The sequence below is a fragment of the Leptosomus discolor genome, chromosome 6 (genome assembly GCF_034619465.1).
Source record: "Leptosomus discolor isolate bLepDis1 chromosome 6, bLepDis1.hap2, whole genome shotgun sequence".
Taxonomy (NCBI): Eukaryota; Metazoa; Chordata; class Aves; order Leptosomiformes; family Leptosomidae; genus Leptosomus; species Leptosomus discolor.
The window spans coordinates 8,390,769-8,405,375 of NC_141396.1; positions in this window are offsets into that span (position 1 = coordinate 8,390,769).

Below are 14,607 nucleotides of genomic sequence, written 5' to 3' on the forward strand. Positions count from 1 at the left end.
AACTTCTGAAACCTACAGTCTGTATGTGCCATGAACTGACAACTTCAGATTCAAATCCAAATCCCACTCCAAATTGTCGGACTGATACAAACCTGTAGAATCACCCTAAAATTGTGATGCTTTCAGAGCATTTATGCAGAGCTGCCTGATTACCTGCTGGAATTCATTACATTTTTAACACTTTGCAATGTTACTTGTTAAACTAAACCTTCCTTTCTAGTAAGTTGAGCATGAGTCAAATCCATTACTGACACTTTTTGGAAATGAAAGCTTTATCAATTATTTCACTAATTTATGTTCCAGTCCTGCACTTAAGCTTTCTGTGTTTAGCCTGGAGTTTTGCCACAGTAAAGAGCTGCAGAACTGATCTGCTGCATTCTGCCATTGAGTTTTCTGTGTCTCCTGCAGAATTCCCTAGTTGAATTGAAATCTGTTCTGCATTCAGCTTTTAAAAAAAAAAAAAAAGAAAAAAAGAAGGAACTACGGAGAATGCTAGTCACAGTATCCGGCTGGGTACTCTCTATAATTACAAAGTGTGCTTGCTAGCATTCAGTTTCCTGCTGCCTGCTAAATGCTTTAAAAGCTAAATACTGGGAATTTTGTGTGTTGCTTTCCATCGTTTACAAACAAGAGAAACTTTAAGATGAGTTATGAACAATATAATTTTATGTATATACAATATTTAAATATTGTACAGACTCTTTCTTTCTACAGTGCTATTTTCTTGTATAAAAATGCTCTTTGCCTCTGTTGATTTCATTCAGCTGTTAATTTTAAATACCATAGTTTCTCAATCAGCTTCTGTAATTATAGGCTTTTAAAGATGGTAAGATATGAAATTTAAAAGGCTGATCTTATAATAATAGGAAAGAAATGTTGGTGTGTCAGAGAATACAACATTCTTCCTGCAGTGCAAGTCATACCAGTTGAGAATATTACACAGATGCACTAGTGTGTTGCTGGGATTTTCATTTCTTTGTTTCAGATGGTGACCGTTCCATCTCCAGCAGTTCATCATAATAATGGATGAATCCTCCTGTAAAACCAAGTTAAAAATCAGATTGTATGATCTGGATATACACCTTCTGCACTAGGTTTTGGGGTTTTATTAAGGGTCTTCTCTAGTTTAAAAAAAAAAAAACCAAACACAAAACTACCTTCCAAAGCCAGGCAACACTGATTTATTGTAGCTGCAGGTAAAACCCAGTCTCTGTCTGCCACTACCACCTACCAAAAGACAAAATTCTTAAAGAAAAGTAGGCATCAATGGCTTTGCATCCTGTGTTAAACTGAACCAGTCCAATTCTGCACAGATTTGTTTCCAGTGGCCTTAATTTAACACAGAATTTGGTCTAATAAATGGCTGCAACCTCCCCCTCTCCCCTCTGAAGTGGAGGTGAACTGCGAGATCAGGTGGCCCGTGATTTTTGTGCTGTTTTCAGCCTGTCTGCAGGGAATGCTAAGGGTAGTTTCTGCAGCTCTTCTGAAGCATAGTTCCCTGCACAGTAGCAATTCTCTGCCCTTTCTTCTTCACCTTTTTATAAGTTCCCATCTGGATCCAAGCAGGGGTTTGTTGCCAAAGTTACTCAACTGTAGCTGTAAAATGTGGTTTGCATATTTTGCACTTCCTCATTCAGTCTGATGAGAGCACTGTCAGGCTTTGCAGAGCACTGAACTACTGAACAAACCCCCAGCTGTCCTTGTTGCCCTCTTTAAATCTAAGAATGGAAAATTAGCTTGTCTCCCTGAGGAGTTAGAATTGTAAGTAGAATATTATGCTGTGGTCTGTAGTCTCTAACCCAGTTAAACAACTTCACATTGTGAGTGGCATGTGGATGCCCGTTTTGATAAAGGATGTAGGCTGTAAAATTAATATGAAATTTATTAGGAAATGAGTCATTTTTAGAATAGTAGTTCTGGTACTTTTGCAGGAGATTCCCTGCAGAGCGTTTTTTTTGGTAGGGGTTTCAGATGACATTGTGCAACTTAATGTTGAAAAGACAAGGCCTGCTATCCGTGGGGAAAGCAGAAGGTCTTGGAAGTTTTGCTTTAAGCAGCAGCTTGCACGTTTGGGTCCCCTAGGCTGAAAGTTAGCAGCTAATTGTGATGGAATGATTGATTGTGCTAGACTATGCTAATGTGCAGTGATGGTTAGGACAGTTTACATTGGTATGAATATACCAATATTTATATACAGGAGTTTTAATGCATTATTATGAGAAGGCTAATTATATATTGCAGAGATTTAATCGCCAAGATAAGCTGCATATTTATGATATGAAGTGGCTTAAGCGGATGAATAGTATAAAAGTTGTTGGGCATAACGTCACAGTACTCACCTGCTTGAAATAGTCTTAAACTATATTATAAAACCAACCATTGTGGTCTTGTTCACCTCTGTGCAAGATAAATTCAGATTTCACTGATGTTTGGAGCTGTTCACAACTTGTCTGGATTGTATCTTGAGTGTTCTTGTGTCTTCAATCATGTCAAATAAAATACCATAAAACTAATTTTTTCTTTTTGGGTGTTACTATTTTTATGAAAATGGCTATAAAAAGAAACCTAATTTATTATGAAAGTGAGAAAGGCCAAGTGGTTATACTTGCATTTGGATGCTCCTTCATATGTGTAACGGAGCAAACATGACACCAGCCGTAGGTACTGCTTACGAGAGTCTTTCAACACTTTAGGGGTGTGGACGCTTAGAGTCTTTGCCAAGGGCTTGCAGGCCCCTGTGCAGCCCACACAGCTCTTCGACAAGAAGCTGCTGCATTTTTAGCTCACTTGTGTACTTCCTAGGGGGACTTCAGATGTGCCCTAAGTTGGTGTAGCTCTGAGTAGGGTGTCTGTTGTTAAGACAGAAAGACTTTGGACGATACTAAAAGCAGATGAGGTATTTTCTGTAACGATGCTCTGAGCAAGCCAGGAAATCAAACATAAAAACTGATATAGCAGAGAGGACTGTAGTCTCTTAGGCCTTGTCAAAGGCTGGTTTATTGTTAAATTGTATTATCAGACCAATAACTGCCCAATAACCAGGTATATGTGCACGAGAGTGTACATCTTTATCTTGTGTTTCTAGATCTGGTAAGGCACAGCTGCACGGAAGAAAACTTGTATAAAAGTTTGTGCAATTCTGCTAACCATTGCAGGCCAGGTCCCTCTAACATTCGGCGGCGTTGACACTAGCTACGGAGGCAATTCAGTGGTGAATGTGACCTTAGCCTACAATGCTGCTCGGATGCGAAGATGCAGGGAATGAGCGGAGATGCGTAGCAGCCGCTACACACCCCAGCTTCCACCTATTTGCTGCAATGAAGATGTTTTACAAGTGCTTCATGACTATAATTATAAACACCATCCTAATAGGCTAGGTACTGTATTTAACTTGTAATGAACTTGATTTCAGCTAAACATTCAATTAATGTTACTAGTACAATGGGAAATATAATTACAGTCTTCAGGGGCACATTAAGAACCAAATTTTGCTTTCAGCGTTCGAGTGCATTGCTCTGGTTTCCAGGGGAGTTTCATGTGTGTGTGTGTGTGTTCAGAATTTGGTCCTTTCACTGGACTTTTCTAAATATTAAGGTTTTCTCATATGAGTGTCTTTATATTTAAAGTTAGAGCCCCATCTTGGTAGGAAGGATTTTGTATAAATTGTCAGTTCTACCGAGATCACATAAATCCTTACTGAATTTGGCAGACAGTGTTCTCATGTTAATAACCATGGAATAGAACAACTTGTAAAACAACCTCCATGACAACAATGTCCAACTTCCCCAGACTCTCTCAGTTTCCTAAGCAGCTACATTAAACACCACCCAGACCTCTGTCTTAAGGACAACGGATTCAGGGTCCCCTTACTCGTGCAAGAGCTGCCTCATTTGCAAGAGATGCAGCTTGGATAAATTGGCGGGAACTGCAGATGCTTTGTGTAACTGGGATTCAGGCCTGTTACTTGCCAACCTCATTAGCTACTAATGCTGGAAAACTTGTACTTACATTTTTAGGCATAAATTCTGTTTTATTAGTTGTCATTCATCCCTTGCTGTGTTCTAACACACAGAAGCGTTTTTGTGGTGGGCCCGCTGTAGAGTGACAACGAGGTATTGGGGGCTCAGAATTTTGTGCTCTTTTCCCTCAAATTTGAGATCTGAAAGTGGGTGTTCAAACAAAGGAAGAAGTTCACACTACAGCCTGTGCAGTTCCACAGATGCAAAGATCAATTTCTTGCAGCAAAAACTGCCTTATGCCATCCTGAAAATGCGTCATAGCAAACATCAGGAGTGCTGAGTAGCCTCTGGGGAGGTGAAGATGTTCGTGGTGTATTTGTGATGTATGAGTTCATGACAATTCTCTTGTCCTACCTGTGACTTAACATGTCGACATGCTGCTCATGGATAAAAAAGTAAGATGATCTCGGCATTGCTAAGGGGTATATCAAAAGCAGCTGAGTATATACCTCACTGACAGACAAGGGACTAAGTGCAGTATATGAAGTTAGTCAATTAACTGCAAACATTTTTCTGCAAACCAAGAAATTCTGTATCTTCTTTGTTTAACACACAGTTGCGTAGGTGCTGGCTAAAGTAGTATCTATTTTCTCATTTTTCAGTGGCTGTAATAATACGGAAAAGTTTACTAGATGCTATATCCCAGGACCACTGGCTTTATGCCCAGAGCAGAACTCATCAAACTAGGACGTAGTGCTCGCTACCGTGTGATGGCAAAAAATTGGTTTTAGAACTTGGTAGATTGCAGCCACTGCGGTCCTTCTGTCAGTGTCCACAGGTGAGCTTACATAAACATGGAGAGATGAAAAATACAGTATAAGCTTCCTCTGGGAATCTTGTGGGCTGCAGCAGAGCCAACAAGTAAAAGGAGGGCGATCCTGGATTGAGTGTAAGGAAACCAAAGATACCGGCTGAGTAGGTGTGTAACCAGGATTTGGATGGGGGGGTTGGGCAGAGGCATTGGTGTGCTCCAGCGGTAACTGAAGATCGGGGCGGGTTTCCAGGTCGAAAGGAGTGGTGAGACTGAGCTGTGAATGCCAGAGTTTGCTAAACCATAGTAATTGTCACGGTTTGAGGTTGGGCCGGCCACTAACGAATGACAGACGCTCTCTACAAACCCCTCTCCCCTCCCAACAGGGAAAAGGAAAGAGAACAAGAGAGAGAGACTTTATGGTTTGGAAAAGAAAACTAAAACAGCTTTAATGGAACAATAACAATAAAAGAAAAGATAATAATAAGAATAAGGAAAAAAAAAGAAATATATACAATATGTACAAATATATACAAAACCAATACCGAACCCAGCTCCCCCCACCCTGATGACAATATGTCACCACCACACCGCAGGGCTGGCACTGGGGCAGTCCCAGGCTGGACTCAGCAGCAGACAGGGATGGGATACAGGAGCTGGACTCAGGCACTGGATTCAGGGATGCACGGATCGGGATCGACGACAGAAGAACAGACAGAGTCCTCCTCAGATGTCGGCCATCGAAGAAGAGAGGAAGAGACGAAGAGAGCGAGACCCTCGTGATCTCTCAGCTTTATGCTGAATATGACGTCTATGGGATGGAATACTCTGTTGGTCAGGTTTGGGTCACCTGTCCAGTTCGCTCCTCCCTGTAGGTGCGACCCTTTTCACTCCTGGCACCCCAACATGGAGTACGAGATTTAGCAGTGATCTTGGTCGCCGTAAGAACAAGTATAAGCCAGGGCCTCTCTGCACACCATTCCTTGGTACGAACTATAAACACCAGGCCTTATCACTGCTGGGAGCAGTCACTGTCTGGAAAAACAGGCTGCTGTTTCAGAAATTGCCGTTAGTTAGAGGAGACTTAACTGAAAATTTAAAGCACTAAACCAGAATTAGTTCTGATTTAGCCCAAACCAGGACAGTAATCTAAGGAGTTGGAAAGGTGTCTCTCGTAAGGACAACAAGTATTTCCTTCCCTCTGAGGAACAAGCTCTGCACCTCTAGTAGGAACTTCCGTCTGCCATCAGCTGATAAGAGAGGACACCAGACTGAACATATCCTCTTCCTTTGCAGCACAAAGAGCAACCTCAATGCTGACCTGATGCTTCCCACACACGAGTACGCTGCATACCGTACGGGTACCATCACAGCACATTGATTTGCTAACACGTACCAAGGTTGCAGTTAAAGCACTGCAGTATAACGTGTAGTTCACAGAGCTTTTACTTTTCATCCAGTGACAATCATAATGGAGCTCTTTTCTCAGCCCATTCACCCTGCTGGCACACACACACTTTATCTAGATGACTATCAACTCCTCAAAATGAGTGGAGTTGAAGGAAGTTAACTGTGAGCAGAGCTGAATCCAGCAGAAAAGGTGCTGATCCTGAATGACATCTGCAGGGGTTCCTGTATTTGTGTGTTTTTCCACGAATAACATTACAGCATCCTCCTTCAGGTAATTTTCTCCCTCTGTTCCTTGTGTAAGCAGAGGTCCCAGATGGCAGGATGTTGGGAACACACAGCTAGCTGTCTTGTCCTTAGCAAGGACTACAGAGGTGGGCAGGAGAACAGATACTTTGTCAGCTCAGGGCAACAACGTCAGCATTTAAGTCTGATAATTGTGTGAAGCATTTGAAGAATCTAGTAACATGATTGAGAGTGTTCCAAAACACATTTAAATTAATTTGTAGTTATTTTGTTTTGTCTTACGGGTGAGACACATGAGATGGAAGATCAAAAAGTGCCACGCACGTATCAAAGATGCTACAGGACTGAGGGGATGTTGCCAAATTACAATGATCACGTCCCACAGAAGCATTTATCATTTCTCTCCTTCAGGGTCTGGTAGTATACAGTATTAATTGTGACTTTAGATTTTTTCCCTTTTTTCTTCTCTATCTCTTTGCAGACCCATCCAGTACTCTGGCTGATTGAAATTGCAGCTCTCAGCATCACGGAGGATGCATGTAGCTGGAAAGGACTTCAGGCATCAACTATATCTCACCTGCCTGTTGCAAAACAGTATTAGTTCTGCCGAAGCTACTCCCAACTTTTGTTTAATCTGGTTTTAAACCTTCAGATGCTGCAATGGTGCTACCTGCCTGGTCAGATTATTTGTGTTTCGCTGTTCTCGCCTTTCTAAAGTTTTTCATAATGGCCACTCTGACTCTCTGTGGCTGTCTTACCCCTAGAGAACGCGGGGACATTTCATCCCATTCCTGTTCTGACAGCTTTTGACATATCTGAAGACTAGTTTCATGCTTGCCCTGAGTCTAATTCTCTAATTAAACCCCGTGTCTTTCAAGCACGTTTTTTAGACCTGTGATCATTTTATGGCTCTGTTGGCAGATTTGAGGATTAGGCAGTGGATGCTCGTTTCTTGCAGATAAACATCTTGTTGCTGGAGGGACAGTTGGAAACCGATGCCAAAGTCATTCTGTGTGCGTGTGACACGTGGAGCACCTGCGTTGTGCACATTCCACTGTGAAACAGAAAGCCCTAGAGAAGCATCGACAGACAATGAAACGTGATGTGAGGAGTTGAGGCACGTTATGGTTTTGACTCTTGCCAACATCGAGTAAAGGCCTTCTCGTGAGTGACCTGAAGGGTGCGTGTTCAAACCTTACAACGCAATAACTAAGGGCGAATCTGAACAATGCGCCCACCTAACCGCAGTGCTGGTCAATGTCTGACTCAAGCCAAATTTGGAAGAAACTAACATCTGTAGTCGGTGTATAGATACGGCTAAAAGTCAATTATCTTACTCCATAAACAGTGGTCAGACCAGGGCCCGTTGAGCTCTCCTGCACGGCAGCAGGCTGCCCACCAGGATCTCCCCCTGATGAGGGGCACCTCTCGAGGTTACTCGTCCAGGCTGAGAGAGTCCCTGCCCCAACAGATTCTCAGTAAGTGATTAACAGCATGCTAACTTTGGATTCTGAACTAAGTGCTACAAAGGATTGATTGTGCACATATAATCCCTTAGACATAAATCATTGACCAAGTCTGGGACTAAGTCTGGATCCAGCCACACCTAAACTCTCGTCTGAGAAGGAGTTTAGAATGCAGAGGCGTCCTTTGTGGACCTCATGACTGAATGGGAGGGTCTCCCTGACCGGTTTGTCTGACCTCGTCCTCTGCAATAAATAATCAAGTGTACTTTGCCATCCAATCTTTTTACACCACTATCGCATTTATTATCAAACTTTGTTAACTTGCTGGCTTATATCTATGTTGGTACTTCTCTCTTATGAGTCACCTGCATCACTTCATCTGCGACAATATTCTGTTAGCTGGGTGTGTTCATAAATTGCACCTGTGAGGTAGCCACAAATCGTGTTGTGAAGCATACTATGAGTTTTGCACTCATTTTGCTTTTTAGAATTTGCATTTAAAGCATTTTCCTTGAACTCCTATACTGTGGAAGGTGTGATAAACTACTTGTGCTTTGCTGACCTGAAGTTCACTGAGCTTTTCAGCTACATGAAAAAATGCTGCAATGGAAAACTTCAAAGAGGGTGAGAAATCTCCAACTTCCTGAACGACTTGCTGGGGAAGTTTAGGCAGGATACATTGAGCTTTAACTGCAAGTTTAAAATGCAATAAAATACTCCAGCTGCAGAAAACAGGGCTCCACTTTGAGGTTAAAAACTAATTTCATCTGGTAGTCAGTCCTGCTTTTAACTAGGTGTCAGCACCTCTGGTCTTTTAGGCTCCCTCACACACCCCCTGTCATTAAAATCCCCAGCTCTTATGTGGCTGTTAGGAGACATACTGTGCTTTGGAAAACAAGGATCTAAATGAAGAGTGTTGGAAGACGGTGCTTTAGACTTGGCCACTTAATTGCTATTTTACTCAGCATTGATGGGTGTGGAAGAATCACATGATCTCTTGGTAGATTTCCAATGCTCCATCACCTAAAGTCATATGACTGGTACGATGCCAACAACGTATGGCAACCTTTATGTAGCACTGCTTCCTCTCTGCTTAGTCGATGGAGAAGCAGAATTGCCTTAAATGGTAAAACAACTCTCTGTGGTGCAAACTCTGTAACACAAGATTTGTTTCCTCTGCCCTATTCTACTCCTCCACAAAGGTGAAAGGAAGCATTTCTCACATTGTCTCCATACCCAAAAGCCCTCACATGAACAAAGAAGATTATGGAATTGGTATGAGCGTCTTGGTGTGCGTGAAGAACCCCAAAAGATCCTCCCTAGAGATGTGGATGGTCTGCAAAGGCAGTCCTGGTTGGGACTGATAGAACAGCTGGACCTGTTTCGGATACCAAGGCAAAGCAAAAACAACTGGTGAAAATCCCCAAATTTATTAAACCCTTCTGGGGGCTTTTTGTGTGTTAAGTTATGTTCATCTTCCCAGAGTACTATTAGCATATTCACCTACATTTAAATAATTAATTTTCTTGTTATACGCCAACTCTTAATTTTTTGTTCTTTCAGAATTATTGAAATCTGTGACAAGAGGTAGTGATACAAGGAACCGGTTCGTTTCTGGTTTGTTAATCCATTCCATAATATCTCATTCTTCACAATTGCTTTTTTTAATAGCACCAATTTCTGCTTTCAGGTCTTGACTTCCCTGTTAAGCATTTAAGTTTCAGAATTTTTTTTAATCTTTTAACCTTTATCCCTTTGAATTTTTTTTTTCTCAGCCTATAATTTATTATACAGTCTCCTGTCAGAGGAGGAGGTAGACTAGGTGATTTTTACTGTATTGCAAATTATAATTATTATCGTTATTTGCATTAGTAATGGATTCATTCTTATCACTGAAAACAATTCCATTATCTGATCAGACAGTTATCTTCACACTGTCCGTGATCGTATATTTTCATTAAGCACCTCTTTCTCTGTGGGTCAAAAGGAGAATTATTTAGTGCAGTCACTTTTCTCTTCACTTTCAACATTTTCCTCAGTTAAAAAGAAGTTTTTAATCCCTTACAAGCATCCTTTGCAACAAAAATAGGCCCCTTTCTGCTGCCATGTCGCCATCCCTTCAGACTCAGCAAGGCACAGCACATCGCTGCTATGAACTGCCCTTCAATGTCCTTTCTGTCGCAGCCGCTGGGAGAGAGGTTTGTCATTTAGGTTCAGTGGGAGGAACCAAGAGGCTGATTTTCATGACCCAGCGAAGATATTTTGACTCCTTTTTGAATTAAAGCAAAGCCTTGAGGATCTACAGTCTCTTTAATGGAGAAACCTCCTTTCCCAAACATTCCTCCCCACATTCTGTGGGAGACGTGGGTTTGGAGATGGATGATTGCAGAGAGAGCAAATGCATTCTCCCCACTGAATTTACTTTGCCTCTGCAGGGGTAGAAAATGGTCAGATGGCACCAGTTCCCAAACTGCAAGCAAAGGGGAGATGAGAAAGTTTGGAGAGAGGTGTGAGGTCAGGCCACAGACTCTCCTGAGGGACTGACAAGAGCCTTGGTGAGAGCTGAAGGTCATCGAGAACCTCTTTCACACTTCTCTCCTGTTGATTTTTATTCCCTCAACAAATGGGATGTGGTTGGTGTTTGAGTAAGGAATTATGAACAGTAAGGAAAAGGTTGTCGGTCTAAAACAAAAGTTTGGGTTTATTTTTAAGCAGCTCTTTTGGAAATTTCTGTAGCCCGACTCAGGCTGTGGTCAGCAAACACAGTGCTCCATGTTCAGAGAAGGAGAGGATGCCTTCTGCTCTTCCACCATCTCAGGCAAGACATACACATGCTCATGGTGTGTTTTGCATCACACGTAATTGAGGTGGTGACTATATTCCTCCCCCGTGAAGAAGCTCTTCTGAGCAAGAAGCAGTACCACTCTCACAGGAGGCCTCCCTTTCCAGAGAGGACGATCAGCACTCCCAGGGGGATCCAAACTCTGAAACTGCACACCCCGAACTGAGGCACCCAAGCCACCGGTGTTGTTCACTGCTGTTATTTTTAATGAGAGCAAGTTGTTTATCTAAAATTACGTGCAAAATTATAATAATGCAAATTATTATGTGAAAAAGTGCATTGCTTCGGAGGTTTAGAGCTTCTTTTTTCCCCTTCACCTCCCTAATTGGTTTGATGTGAAGCGATTATCCACTTAATGCAATTAAAGGTAAGATTTTTCATAGGCTATCTACCACAACAATAATTACACGGGCCATAGCACAAAGAGGGACTTGAATGCAACTTTTGTCTTTGGGTCTCACATAATATGTCTTCCATACGCTAGCAAGTGTAGTAGCCGCTCAATTGTTATTGCATAATTGAATACAACATTTAGACTGATTCAAAGTGTACTTTGCTTCTCGTTTCTGTTTGTCTACAGGCACAATTTAGAAGTAAGTGGCATGTGGGCCACTACTAGTAATTTTTCATCTGGGGTTGTGGGAGCACCACATCGATGTTCTTTCTTCCTCTGCCCCCTACTAAAGCCTTCTGATTTGACTGATTAAGAATGCTGATACATTTTAGCCTTTCATTGTCTTCAAATCGGAGAGGGTTTCAGAAGAAAAAAAACTGTATATATCTTCTTTGGCAAAAGACAGTGTTTTCTTCAAGTAAATATCTCTTGTCAAAGAAAATGTTTCCAACTTTTATAAATAACAAGATGCTAGCAAGTTTAGTCTTGTTTTTTCATAGTCAAATACACTCATACATAGCATTTATTTCTGAAGTATGAGGGTGTGGCAAAATAGCCTGTGATTTACACTCAAATTAAGAACGAAATAGCCTTCAGGCATAACATCATAAAATTCCTATTTGCAGCCTCTGAGGACACATCCCAGAAAGGTATGGAAATAAATATGTGTACATAACACTGTCAGCTGGGGCTAGGTGATGAAAGCTCTAAGATGACAAACTAGATTAAAAAAAACCCTCAAGAGATTCGGGAAGGAGAATTCATCAATGCCAAATTAAGATACGCTCACATATCTCTTGAAAGATAGAACCTCATTATCCTGCTGATTTATGGAGCAAAGTAATGACTACAGACAGCATTGTCTAAAGACAACAATGAGCACTGCTAGATCTCAGTAATAATTAGTCACATGAAATCTTCAAGGTTTTTTTTACTGTTCTCAGATGATTTGTAATGTAGGAGAGAAATACATTGCACATGGCAATCTAAAATGTAATGAAAATATGTGGCCCAACTTCCTCCCATATTTAAAATTGCAATGCTGCCCACCAACAAAATAATAGTAATTTCTAGCAGGAATTATAAAACCTAAACTACATCTCAAAGCGTAGTTCACCAAATTACTCATTCCTTATCCACAATTATAGCCCATTTGTTTTCTTGTGCTGATAACAAAAGATACACTTTAAGATCTGCACTGTGCTACTCTTCCTTTAATAAATAGTGAGCTTTTCAAAAGCTACAAAATGATGCAGATAAAAATCAAAACATTTCTACATTTAAAGATTCAATCAAAGACTTGCCATGAATGGTGTGATATTAAAGTTTAAAAAAATAATCAATTTAGTGTGTATTTTTGAACATGATTTGTCACAAATAGCATTCCCAATAGATAAGAATGATTATATGGTAAAGAGCGTAATTTATATATCTCAAGCACTATGCTTTTGTCACCGACATCGTTAAGGAATTTGACACGTTTGCAGGAGAACAATATATGTCAACTGAAATATATACCAATTAGCCATAAATGGGACACTGAAATGAATGATGCATGTGCATGCTATACTTACAAGTAATAACATGTGGTTTAAAGTCGCTTGCGTTTTCAAACAAGAATTCTTTTTATGTTGTCATTTAAAAAATCTAATATTTCAAAAGGTCAGGAATAAATAGCACCATTAGCATTAAAAGCTAGCTAAAGGGAAAGTAATTTGTTGTTCATTTAACATTGCATTTTATGTAATAGCTTTGTAAAGTGTTCGGGAAGGGGGGAGAGATTTTGCTCTGCTAAAACAAGATGACGGCAGCTCCAGTTCATTATTAAAAGGAGATTTTTTATTATGCTATTGTCAACTTTAACGTCTTGATTCTGTTAGGTGTTTGTTAAAATTACATGGGCTGCTGAAGTGGCTATGGCAAAGGATAATGCAGAGAATATCATGACTGTCAAAACAATTGCGTAGGCAAGAATCTGCTTATACTAAGGTAGAGGAACAAAAGACAAAGGAGAAACTCTTCTGCAGTGTTAGGAAGTTAATAACCCTGTTGAGGTTTCCTCAGCAGGAGGTGCTGAGATCAGGAAGCCAAATTCTACGAGAGACAAACAGTCAAGACAGAAGGAAGCAAGCGATGGCAAAGGGACACATGGAAACCCAACATCGGATGCCAGCTCCCGTGCCTATGGCTATAACTGCTCTGAGCAAACCTGTAACTATTTGTCTCCCTGTCCTGGTTTGGCTGGGACAGAACCACAGCCCAGCCACGCTGGGCAGGCCGTTAGCAGTTTGAGTCAGCCAGGGCAGCTGACCTGAGTGAGCTGCAGGGGTAGCCCATCCCGTAATGTCATGGGCATTGTAAAGGGGGAAGGTTTGCTGAGGAGGGGGAGCTCCTGTGGGGTTCCTGCTGAGCTTCCTTCTCTGGCTTTGCCTGAGGTCTGCTCTTGGGTCAGTTGTCATGACTGGATGTTCATTTGGCTGAGGATAACTGTGTATCTCTGTTGGGACTGGCGGTGTTTCATTAAATCTGTTGCACTTCTACCCACAGGTCTGCTCTGCCTTTTCCCATTTCCCCTCTCTTGTTGGTGAGGGGTTGTTGGGTGACAGAGCAACTGTTATAGTTTAGCCCTGGGTACAGGCTAAATGTAGACACTCCCTGGAGAGGGGATGTGTGTTCCTCCTTGGACTGCATGACACAAATAAAGTGTGAAAGCGTGTAGAGTCCTGCGGCTAGACCTGCTGCCTCTTGCACAGCTGCAGAGAGCTGAGACACGCTTTGCAGGAGCAACCCAAAACTGGACTTACTGCAGTCTGCAGGACAAACAATTCACATCCTTGAACTTATTAAGCCTTACTGTCTTATTCTACCCCTGTAAGATTGGAGAAACTGGAGCCAAAATAAGTGTTATCTTACACCCCTCATGGACAGCATAGGCTGGGAAGAAAACACACAAAGCAAGCTTTGCTGTGCGCTTGCTGTTGCCATGAGGAGCTGCGAAGGGAGAGAAGCAATGTAATGAGGGGAAGACACAAGTAATACTGCCAGGGTGAAAAACATCTGGTTTTCCCTCTTGAGAGAAGCTAGACAAGGAATCAGTTTAGCACTTTAATACACCACACATCTATGACAGCATAGCAAGGACTGTCCTCTTTACTAATTCACACACTTATTTCCTATTATCCTCCTAGGGCAACGTTTCAGGGATTCAGAAAACAGTGATTCTCCAGATCAAAATTTGTTTCATACTGTGCTGCTGGGGCAGCACAACTGGGTAGTGCCTTTTAATCTTGGCAAGAAACACAAGTGTAATTTAGAAGGTTTTTAAACGTAAAAGCAAGCCAGCACATGTCTGACTAAAACTAAAATTGCTGGGGGATATTCTCTTCATTTGGGTTAAAGCAAAGAACAGTTCATATAAGTTTCACATAAGGACCTTATTCCAGGTCTGAGCATGCCCACAGGTTGTCAATCTTCAGTGCTGA